Source organism: Trichechus manatus, unplaced genomic scaffold, assembly GCF_000243295.1.
Source record: "Trichechus manatus latirostris isolate Lorelei unplaced genomic scaffold, TriManLat1.0 scaffold00241, whole genome shotgun sequence".
Taxonomy (NCBI): Eukaryota; Metazoa; Chordata; class Mammalia; order Sirenia; family Trichechidae; genus Trichechus; species Trichechus manatus.
The window spans coordinates 730950-743049 of NW_004444177.1; positions in this window are offsets into that span (position 1 = coordinate 730950).

Sequence of the window (12100 nt, forward strand, 5' to 3'; positions counted from 1 at the left end):
TATACAAAATATATGTAAATATTATGTTGGTTGATGGAAATTGATTCAGTTTGATTATTTGTTTCACTTTCAAAACAATTTGTTAATTAGTAAAGTTAAGATTATGCCTACATGGTGTCAAAAACATGGAAGAAAATGTAAAAAAAAGTCATTCATTACATCACATTTAGCTAGATAGAGTGTAATCTTATAGATAAGAATTTTTATTTTTATGCCACCGAATTATCATGCACATATAAAAGTCTAAAGCAACTTAAAAAAAAGTATAGAAACTGTTACATGCTGTCGTTTAATGTTAAGATTTATAAAAGGCTTATTAAACCTGGAAAACATTTCCATGATGAGTAATATGTATACCAAATACATTCATTTATTAAATATTTAGAACCTAAGAGCCACCTAGCTGTAGAGTCACCCAATTGACTTGTCTGCCTGGCTTCGGTGGGGGTGCCCTTCACTCCTTAGTGCTTTAACTCCACCTTCTCTTAACAAGTGCTCAAGGAAAGACAGTGACCTTCACAGGTAGAGGAGAACAGTTTGGGGATTAAAGGTATTCAAATGTGTCTCTGCTTGAAAATATTAATCAAATTCTCAAGATTTATTTGTTGGAGACCAGACCAGAGGATGCCAAGTATCTAAGGCTGACTCTTTTATCTATTCTAAGCTCTGGTTTCTTCATGAAGACTCTATTTAAAAATAAAATGTATTCACATGTCAGTTGAATTTATTTCTGCCTAATCACCTCATCAAAACACATCATTTGAGGATCTGAAATATTTATTTTATGTGTGTTATTTTCAGTAGTCTAGAGCAACATAGCTCCATTTCTTCAGCATTCTGAACACAAATTTTACTGCCTGCAAATAATTTAGTGGAGTAATGGAATTGTCTGATTTAGCTGGAAGCTTGGCTTTTCCTCATCATTCATAAGTGACTTCGTTTTCCAGAAATTCTTCTTTGTACATGTCAGACTTACTGAGCAAACCTACTCACTGTGAGGAAAATGTTCATGTACCCCTGTGATCCCATAAACTGAGGTCAAGGGGTGGAAGAGAGAGGTTAAGAGGGAAATGTTGATTTCTCTTTTTTCTCTCTGGGGATATAAGCGTTTAGCACACAGCACTGGGAGCTAGGTGAGTTATTCTGCTACACAAAATAACAAAGCGTCTGGGAAAGCATTAATGTGCAAGAAGGGGAGAAATTCCTTTAGGTTCATGAAGTTTTGATCAGACTGTTTTGCAGCGGCAAATGTTTGAACATAGTGAACATTTTGACATCTAGAATGCAAAGAATACAGTTCAGACACTTGGTGTTAGTTAGAATAAGCAAAATTAAATAATAATAATATCATTGGCCAGCATCAACCCTTTGGGGTGTGGCTGTACTTCTTGATGCTAACAAAATCTAGTGTTAATGTGGGAAACAACTTGATATTTTTTTCCTTGACCCTGAAACATAACCAGGTGGACTCAGTCATGTCTCTTGTGTTGGGATAGTTTCTTGAAGCCCTGTTGTTGTTGTTAGTTGCTGCTGGGTTGATTCTGACTCATGCCAACTCCATGTGTGTCAGAGTAGAACTATGCTTTGCAGGATTTTCAAGGCTGTGGCCTTTCAGAAGCAGATTTCCAGGTCTGTCTTCCAAGGTGCCCCTGGGTGGGTTCAAACTGCCAACATTTAGGCCAGTAGCCCAATGCTAAACATTTGCGCCACCCAGGGATTCCTATTCTTGAAGTCCTAGTGGTCTCCAAGTGTGTTTCAAGGAAGTTAGCCTGAAGGCAATAGAAGAGAAAGTCTCACACCAAAGTCTCTCACATCAAATCATGTGGTTCACTAAATTACAGCAAAAAGCAAGGGGAAAAAAGTGGAGCAGGCAAGCACAAGCAGATTGGAAAGACCATAACACCAGTTATAAACCGTTCATGTTTTCTGTCTCTCTGCCACATCCTTCTTGCACATTAATGAAGCCTTCCCTGCTTATGGTGCCATTGCAGAGAGTAGAGTGTAGGGTGAGCAAGGGGGTTCAGTAAGAAACCTGAAACCAGCATACACTTGCTCCAGTACAGAAGCACAGGACCAAGCATGTCTGGCCAGTAGCTGTAGCTCACTGACAACTTGAGAAGCAACTTCAGATTTTATCTGCAAATCTCATGTAGGAGACTTATGTGGCCAGAATCGGTATCACCAACAATTGATGACTATTTGGTGTCCCTTAGCTATTAGTGCTTACTTGACCCTTTTCTTCCTTTCAATCTATATTCAGCAAACTTAGGCTCAACAATTTTCAAAAGCTACTTACTATTTATACTTAGTTTTAACTATCCTATTTGTTTCTCTTTAGAAGCGAGGATGATGAGACTCGGTCTCATGTACTTTGGACATGTTATTAGGAGGGACCAATCCCTAGAGAAGGGTATTATGTTTGGTAAAGTAGAGGATCAGTGAAAAAGAGGAAGACCCTCAACGAGATGGATTGACACAGTGGCTGCAACAATGGGCTCAAGCATAACAAAGATTGTGAGGATGGCACAGGACCAGGCAGTATTTCCTTCTGTTGTACCGGGGGTAGCTATGAGTCAGAACCAGCTAGAGTGCACCTAACAACAACATTTGTTTTTCCTGTCTTCTATGGAAGAATTTAACAATCTTAAGTAATACAGCAATAGTATTCTTTTAGGTTGGGATGTCAAAATATTCATGGTGTCAAAGTGGATGCACGATAAAGTCAAACTTTGGGTATTTCCAGTTATAACTCTGAGCTTACTAAAAATGTTTTGTAGGTTCTTGTAGCATTCTTGGACCACCCAGGTGGATTGCCTCTCCCAGGCTTTCCCCATCATATGAATCATGTAGCTGGAAGCTAGAAGCATAATCAGCAGTTCATCAGATACATAATATTTCTCCTCCTGATCTCCTCTTCCTCCTTTTCCTTCTCTTTATCCTTCTAACCTCCTCTTTTTTACTTCTTCCTGATAATTCTGATTTGGAAATTTTTGGTTACATTCTTGCAAATCATTTATCCCTTAATTCTGTATCCAATTGTAATTTATTTTACCTCATGTGAGTAATAGAAAACAAACTCACTAGGTACTAAACTAATTAAAGCCCTACTGTGAACTGAGAAGCAGATGAAATATTGACTACTGAACCCTGCTCTAATTATGGCTACTGCCCGCTAGCAACAGGTGGGTGTTACTGAGGCCTACTCTTTCTATTTTTGATAGGACCAAACTTATGCAACTCTGGATGTGGACAAAATGCACATCAAGAGATTAAGCATTGTCAAAAGTTATGGTTAGTTTATTAAAAGAACTGGTTGAAAAAATCCATATCATAAAAATGAATATAATCTCTGTACAATTGATTCTTGTTCTGTATTGACATGATTGGACATGTTGGTTAAAAGGACAAGTCACACCAAAACATAGTAGGAGGAATATATATATTTCTATCTTTTAGAGTGCTTGTAATGATTTTTCATTTATATCTGTTAGGCAAGGAATGTAAAAAATATAAAAACTGTGTGTTGTTTTTAGCTACAATTGAGTTAACCCTGACTCATGGCAAAGAATTTGTAATTCTTGCATCAGCAACAGTGCCACATCTTTTCCCATTTTATTTTTAATTTTTTGTAAGCTTTATATATTTAACCATAATTAAAGAAAAAAAGTGTCATTTACTATTGGAACCTTTTGCATTCCTTCTTAATTTAAAATATTTTTATGTTAATTATCTAAATTTAGATATTTATTTTAAACATTTAAGTATAAATATTTAACTTAGAATTTTAAAAATTTTGTGGTAAGGTTTTGTAAATATCTTCTGTTCAGCTCTTTTACTTCATTGTTTCTTCCATTCACTTTAGCTACTCTTTATGTTCAAGAGTAACTTTCAGAGTCTCTTCTGACATCTATTTGGGTCTTTTCTTTCTATTTATTGACCTTTTGCTTTCTTCATGTATGATGCCCTTGATGTCATCCCACAACTTATCTGGTCTTCAGTCATTAACGTTCAATGCATCAAATCTGTTCTTGAGATGGTCTCTAAATTCAGGTGGGATATCCTCAAGGTCATATTTTGGCTCTCGTGGACTTGTTTTAATTTTCTTCAGCTTCATCTTGAACTTGCATATGAGTGATCAATGGTTTGTTCCACAGTTGGCCCCTGGCCTTATTCTGACTCATGATATTGAGCTTCTCCATTGTCTCTTTCCAAAGACGTAGTCAATTTTATTCCAGTGTATTCCATCAGGAGAGTTCCATGTGTATAGACGCTGTTTATGTAACAACATAAGATATTTGCAGCGAAGAAGTCATTGGTCTTGCAAAATTCTCTCATGCAATCTCCAGTGTCATTTCTATCACCAAGGCCATATTTTCCAACTACTGATCTTTCATCTTTGTTTCCAGCTCTCACATTCCAGTGACCAGTAGTTATCAATGCATCTTGATTGCATGTTTGATCAATTTCAGACTGCAGAAGTTGGTAAATATCTTCAATTTCTTCATTTTTGGCGTTACTGTTTGGTATGTAAATTTGAATAATAGTCATATTAATCAATCTTCCTTGTAGGCCTATGGATATTATCCTATCGCTGACAGAGTCGTACTTCAAGATAGATCTTGAAATGTTCTTTTTGACAATGAATGTGATGCTATTCCTCTTTAATTTGTCATTCCCAGCATAGTAGACCATATGATTATCTGATTCAAAATTTCCAGTACCAGTCCATGTCAGCTTACTAATGCCTAGGATATCTATCTTTATGTCTTCCATTTCATTTTTGACTACTTCCAATTTTCCTAGATTCATACTTTATGCATTCCACATTTCGATTATTAATGGATTTTTGCAGCTGTTTCTTCTCATTTTGAAGTTAAAGAACTGGACAGAAGATTCCAAAGAGTGGATTGAAAAGACAAAGTAAAGTATTATAATGAAATGTGCAAAGATCTGGAGTTAGAAAATGAAAACGGAAGAACACACTCGGCATTTCACAAGCTGAATGAACTGAAGAAAAAATTCAACCTTAAGGTGCAATATTGAAGGATTCTTTGAACAAAATATTGAACAATATGGGAATCATCAAAAGAACATAGAAGGAATACACAGAGTCACTGTACCAAAAAGAATTGTTCAACATTCCACCATTTCAGGAGGCAGCACATGATTAAGAACCAATGGTACTGAAGAAAGAACCAAGCTACACTGAAGGCATTCAGGAAAAACCAGGCTACAGGAGTTGACCAAATACCGACTGAGATGTTTCAACAAAGGGCTTCAGAGCTGTAGTTGCTCACTGTCCATGCCAAGAAATTTGGAAGATAGCTACCTGATCAATCAACTGGACCAAACCAAAAAAAATCCCATTGCCATCAAGTTGATTCCAACTCATAGTGACCTATAGGTCAGAGTAGAATTGCCCCATAGAGTTTCCAAGAAGCGCCTAGTGGATTTGAACTGCCAACCTTTTGGTTAGCAGCGATAGCACTTAACCACTATGCCACCAGGAAATGGACACAAATATGGATCTCAACCAACTGGAAGAAATTCATATTTGTGCACATTCCAAAGAAAGGTGATCCAACAAAATGTGAAAATTATCAAACAATATCATTAATATCACACAGAAGTAAAATTTTGTGGAAAATCATTCAAAAGTGGTTGCAGCAGTACATTGACAGGGAATTGCCAGAAATTCAAGCTGGATTCAGAAGAGGATGTGGAACGCAGGATATCATTGCTGATGTCAGATGGATATTGGCTGAAAGCAAAGAATACCAGAAAGCGGTTTACCTGTGCTTTTATTGACTAAGAACAGGCATTCGACTGTGTAAATCATAACAAATTATGGATAACATTGCAAAGAATAAGAATTCCAGAACACTTAACTGTGCTTAAGGGAAAACTGTACATAGACCAAGAGGTAGTTGTTCAAACAGAGCAAGGAAATACTGCACTGTTTAAGATTAGGAATTGTGTGTGTCAGGGTTGTATCCTTTCAACATACTTAATCAATCTGTATGCCGAGCAAATAATCTGACAACCTGGACTATACAAAGAAGAATGCTGCATCAGGATTGGAGGAAAACTCATTAACACCTGCTATATGCAGATAACCCAACCTTGCTTTGTGAAACTGAAGAGGACTTGCAGCACTTGCTGATGATCAAAGACTACAACCTTCAGTATGAATTACACCTCAACATAAAGAAAACAAAAATCCTTACAACTGGACCAATAAGCAGCATCATGATAAATGGAGAAAATATTGAAATTGTCAAGGATTTCATTTTACTTGGATTCACAATCAACACCCACGGAAGCAGTAGTCAAGAAATCATATGACCCATTGCATTGGGCAAATCTGCTGCAAATGTTAAAAAATGTTAAATGTTAAAAAAAACTTGCATTAAAAAAAAAGATGTGACTTTGAGGACTAAGGTGCGTCTGACCCAAGCCATGAAGTTTTCAATTGTCTCATATGCACGCGAAAGCTGGACAGCGAATAAGGAAGACGGAAGAATTGATGCCTTTGAATTATGCTGTTGGTGATGAATGTTGAATGTACCATGGAGTGCCAGAAGAACCAAGAAATCTGTCTTGGAAGAAGAAGAGTCAGAAAGCACCTTAACAGAAAAGATGGCAAGACTTTGTCTCAAGTACTTGTTACATGTTATCACGAGGGACCAGTCCCTGGAGTAAGACATCGTGCTTGGTAAAATATTGAGTCAGCAAAAGAGAGGAATACCCTCAAAGAGATGGATTGACACAGTGGCTGCAATGATGGACTCAAGCATAGAAACAATTCTGAGGATGGCTCAGGACTGGGCAGAAATTTTGTTCCGCTGTACAAAGTATCTCTATGATTTGAAACTGACTTGTCTATGCCTAACAACAAAAATGTTTGTAAGTAACAGGATCAGGAAATATGTAGGAATCTAGAAAGAACTTGTATATTTAGCAAATAAATGCGTGAAGTGTGCAATAACTTCAGCTGGCCTTGAGGATATAGCTTTTTAATCCTGGGAAGAGAGCCAACATGGCTATCTCTTTGTAAACACTATGCCTTAGACAACAATATCAACAGACTGAAGGACATCTGAAATCCCATCTCCACCAATCATTCACTCAAGACTGAAACCTTATTGTATATACACCCACCATTAAACGAATTACTCTCTTTTCCAGGGTGAGTTGTAGGTTTCATTTTTTCACTAAGCATTATGCATGCTTGAAGGAATTTTTCAAATTTAATTAGCTTGTTTTAATTTTCTTTTTATTAGACAAGATGATCTTTGATAATAACAAAAGGAAAGATCATACCTACACCCAAGGAAACACCAAGCTCTTTTTAATCTATTTTAGTTGAGATAGTAAACATATCTATCTAAATGTATTGTGATGGTGGTAAACGAGAGTACTCTTCTGCTCAGTTTCTTATTATTAGCCAACTAAAACATAGGCTTCACATGCTCTAATTAGCAGCCACACAAAATATTCTATTTCCTGCTTCAGGAGTAGAATGTTTAATTAAGTTACAAAACACAGTTTGCAATTAATTACATTCGGTCTGTTTCTCTATGTTCTACATTTATTTGCCAAAGGGTAAATAAAGCTGGCTGACTAGATAATCATAGACTTGAAGCTCAAAATCAGATAAATATCTTCCTAAGTGTGGTGGGAGGGAGTCACTGTTCTTACCAACTATATTGTACTTTAATTTGAACTGGCTAACCAATTTGAAATAAGGTGAAGTCCAGTACATAGTCAATTCAGGTGGTAACAGGAACTCCTATAGCTTTAGCATTTAGCACATACTGTTGTTGTCATTAGCTGTCTTTGAGTCAGCCCCAAGTCATGGTGAGCCCAGGATCAGACCGTTGTGAAACACAGGGTTCACACTGGCTGATTTTTGGAAGTAGGCCATCAGGCCTTTCTTCCTAGTTTGTCTTAGTCTGGAAACTCTGCTGAAATCTGTTCAGCATTACAGCAACATGCAAGCTTCCACTGACAAATGAGTGCTGGCTACACTGCATGAAAGGCAAAAGTTCTACCCACTGAACCACCACTGCCCTCAAGCACATATTAGGAGGTGTTCAATAAACACTGGACAGAAAGAAAGAGGGACAGAAGGAAGGGAGGGAAGAAGGAAGAAAAAAGGGTAGGCGGGGAGGGAGGAGGAGAGAAAAGAGAACAAAATCAGGAAATAATGAATCCAGTGAATGAATACTAAATGATCTTTTGATGCTCCAGGAGTGTCTTCTGAACAAATAGAAGAGTTGAGAGAATGTTGGACTGTAAGCTGAGCCCTGGGTTTTAGTGATAATGTGTCTCATGTCACAAAATAACCTCTGAAAGTCACTTTACCTTTCCTGAATTCAGTTCTTCACTGAATATTTCCAGATGTTCACGTGGAGCCTGAAACTCAAAGATTGTATCTTTCCCTTCATACCCAACCTACCTTCTATTAATGCATTATCGTCTGTGGTAGTTCATTTGCAAAAATGGCTCCAAATGTTCTCCTCTCTGAATCAGCAACTCCTTGCAATGTGACTAGCAGCTACTCCTATCAAAGAATAGAGTCTATTTTCCCACCCTTTGAATATGGGCTGGTCTTGTGACTTCCTTTGTACAAAAAATATGGCGGAACAGACGGTGTGCTTGTTCTGAGCCCAGTACTCATATTCCTTGCCTGCTTCTGTTAGTTGTCTTATATAACTGCCCAGCCTCAATGTGAAAAGGTCTGGACTAGCCTGCTGGAGGATGAGGAACCACATGGAAAAGAGACTAGCCATTCTAGCCAGGCCATCCTACAGCTAACCCAGCACCTGGTTGCAGACAAGTGAGTAAACCCAGCTAACATCAGCTGAGCCTGGCCCAGTTCAGCAGAACTACCTAGTTGGCTAACATATTCACAAACAATAACAAATGGTTGACGTTTGAAGTAATTTAGTTTTAAGGTGCTTTGTTACTCAGTAAAAGCTAATAGATACACTACCTTTCTAGAAACATTGAAGTCATTCTTCACTCTTTCCTTTAGTCTCTACAAGTCAGTCACTACGTCCTGTGTATTTGGCATCAGGAGAAACTTATTTTTCTGATTTTCTACTGAATCAGATAAAACATGACTATAGCATCACGTGATCTCATTCATAAACAAGGTCCCTGGATAGTGCAATGATTTGCACTCAACTGCTAACTGAATGGTTGGCAGTTTGAACCCACCTAGTGGCAACATGGAAGAAAACGCTTGCAATCTGCTTCTGAAGATTGCTGTTGTTGTTGTTACATGTCCTTGAGTTGGTTCCAACTCAGAGAGACTGTGTAGAACAGAATGAAACACCTTCCAGTCCTGCTCCATCCTCATAATCATTGTTAATGCTTGATCCCATTGTTGCAGCAACTCTGTCAGTCCATCTCATTGAGGGTCTTCTATTTTTTTGCTGACCCTCCACTTTACCAAGCATGATGTCCCTCTCCAGGGACTAATCTCTCCTAATAATGTGTCCAAAGTACATGAGACGATGTCTCACCACCCTTGCTTCTAAGGAACGTGCTGGTCATACTTCTTCCAAGACAGATTTGCTTGTTCTTCTGGCATTGATGGTATACCCAATATTCTTCGCCAACACCATAATTCAAAGTCGTCAATTTTTCTTCTGTCTTCCTGATTTATTATCCAGCTTTGGAGTGTGTGTGAGGCAACCGAAAACACCATGGCTTGGGTCAGGCGCACCTTAGTCGTCAAGGTGACATCTTTGTTTTTAAACAGTTTAAAGAGTTTTTTTCAGTAGACTTTTCCAGTGATTTCTTGACTGCTGCCTCCAAGGGCATTGATTGTGGATCCAAGGAAATTGAAATCCTTGACAACTTCAATCTTTTCTCCATTTATCATGATGTAGCTTATTGGTCCAGCTGTGAGGATTTTTGTTTTATGTCGCGGTATAAACCATACCGAAGACTGTAGTCTTTGATCTTCAGCAGTAAATGCTTCAAGTCCTCTTCACTTTCAGCAAGCAAGGTTGTGTTATCTGCATATCAAAGGTTGTTAATGAGTCTTCTTCCAATCTTGATGACTCGATCTCTTCATATAGCCCAGCTTCTCAGATTATTAGCTCAGCATACAGATTGAATAAGTATGGTGAAAGGATACAACACCGACACACACCTTTCCTGACTTTAAACCATGCAATATCCCCTCGTTCTGTTCAATGACTGCCTCTTGGTGTATGTACAGGTTCCTCATGAGCACAATTAAGTGTTCTGGAATTCCCATTCTTCACAATGTAATCCATATTTGTTATAATTCACACAGAAGAATGCCTTTGCATAGTCAATAAAACACAGATAAACATCTTTCTGGTATTCTCTGCTTTCAGCCAGGATCCATCTGACATTAGCAATGATACCCCTTGTTCCAAGCCTTCTTCTGAATCCAGCTTGAATTTCTGACAGTTCCTTGTTGATGTACTGTTGCAATTGCTTTTGAATGATCTTCAGCAAAATTTTACTTGTGTGTGACATTAATGATATTGTTTGATAATTTCCAGTAATTGTAGAAATTATCCATAAAGATTACAGTAAAGAAAACCTTGTGGAGCTCAGTTGTACTCTGTAACACATAGGGTCGCTATGAGTCAAAATTGACTCAATGACAACAGTTTTTTTTGGGTTTTATGTACCAAACACTGTTCTAATCCATCATATAAATTATTCTCTGAAATATGTGTTCCTACATGAAATCACTTATGAAAAAGATCATAGCTATTTCTTTATTTTTCCATGTTGTCTTTTTTTTCCCTCTGTTCCTTCCTTTTCTTTCCTTTATTTTTTTTCCCATCCTTTCCTTTTTTTGTTTTTTTAAAGAATACCCAGACTTTCGGTTTATTTGTAGAAACTCAGGCTGTTTTCAGTTCCCTAACTCTCTCATAGCCAGGGTTTTAATGCATATAATTTTTAAGGGGAATAATAGCTTAAGAAATATGGTTTCAGTAGCTATAACTCATATCTACATTTCTTTTTTTATATAACAGATCAGTCATAGTTTCAATGGATTTTGGAGATTAAAAACCTATGGATTTGGTGATTAAATTGGACTTAATACATCACTGTCATTGGATTCCCATTAAGAATATGAGTGTGTTCTAGAATGAAAAACAAAATTTTTGTATGTGCATTATTTAGAATAGATTGAAATTGTCACCTTGAAACATTAATGGCTATAAATAATGTTTGTTTGTTATAAATTATTCCAAACAATAGGGTCTCGTATTGAAGAGGAAATTGACAGTTGTTGAGTCAGAATCAACTTGAAGGCAACAGTTTGGTTTGTATTTTATTATTTGATTATAAAAAAAATCACATCTGTTATTTTTTTTTAATTATAGGAAAACAACATATTTTAAGAGGTTTAGAATTGAATAGCGAAATTTTTTTTTTCAACTGTTTCTGGTAATTTTTATATATTTTTTCAGTTTTTTTTTTAATTGCACTTCAGGTGAAGGCTTACAGAGCAAATAGTTTCTCATGAAACAGTAGTGCACCTATTGTTTTATGACATTGGTTAACAACCCCACAACACATCAACACTGCTCTTACTCAACTTTGGGTTCCCTATCACCAGGTTTCCTGTCCCCTTCTACCTTCTAGCCCTTCTCCCTGGACAGCTGTGCCTCATTAGTCCCGTTTGGTTTTATGGGGCTGTCCAATACCCCACTGAACGGTGAACCTCGGAAGTGACTTCACCACTGAGCTAAAAGGGTGTCTGGGGGTCATACTCTTGGGGTTTCTCCAGTCTCCTGTAGACCACTAAATCTGGTCTTTTTTTGTGTGTAAGAATTTGGTTCTACATCCTTTTCCAGCTCTATCCTGAACCCTCTGTTGTGATCCCAGTCAGAACAGTCACTGGTGGTAGCCAGGCACCATCTAGCTGTACTGGACTCAGTCTGGTGGAGGCCTTGGTAGCTCTGCTGCATTAGTCCTTTGGACTAATCTTTTTCTTGTATCCTATTCTCTTTATTCTCCCTTGCTCCCGAAGGGATGAGACCAGTGGAGTATCTTAGATGGCTGCTCACAGGCTTTTAAGACCCCAGACACTACT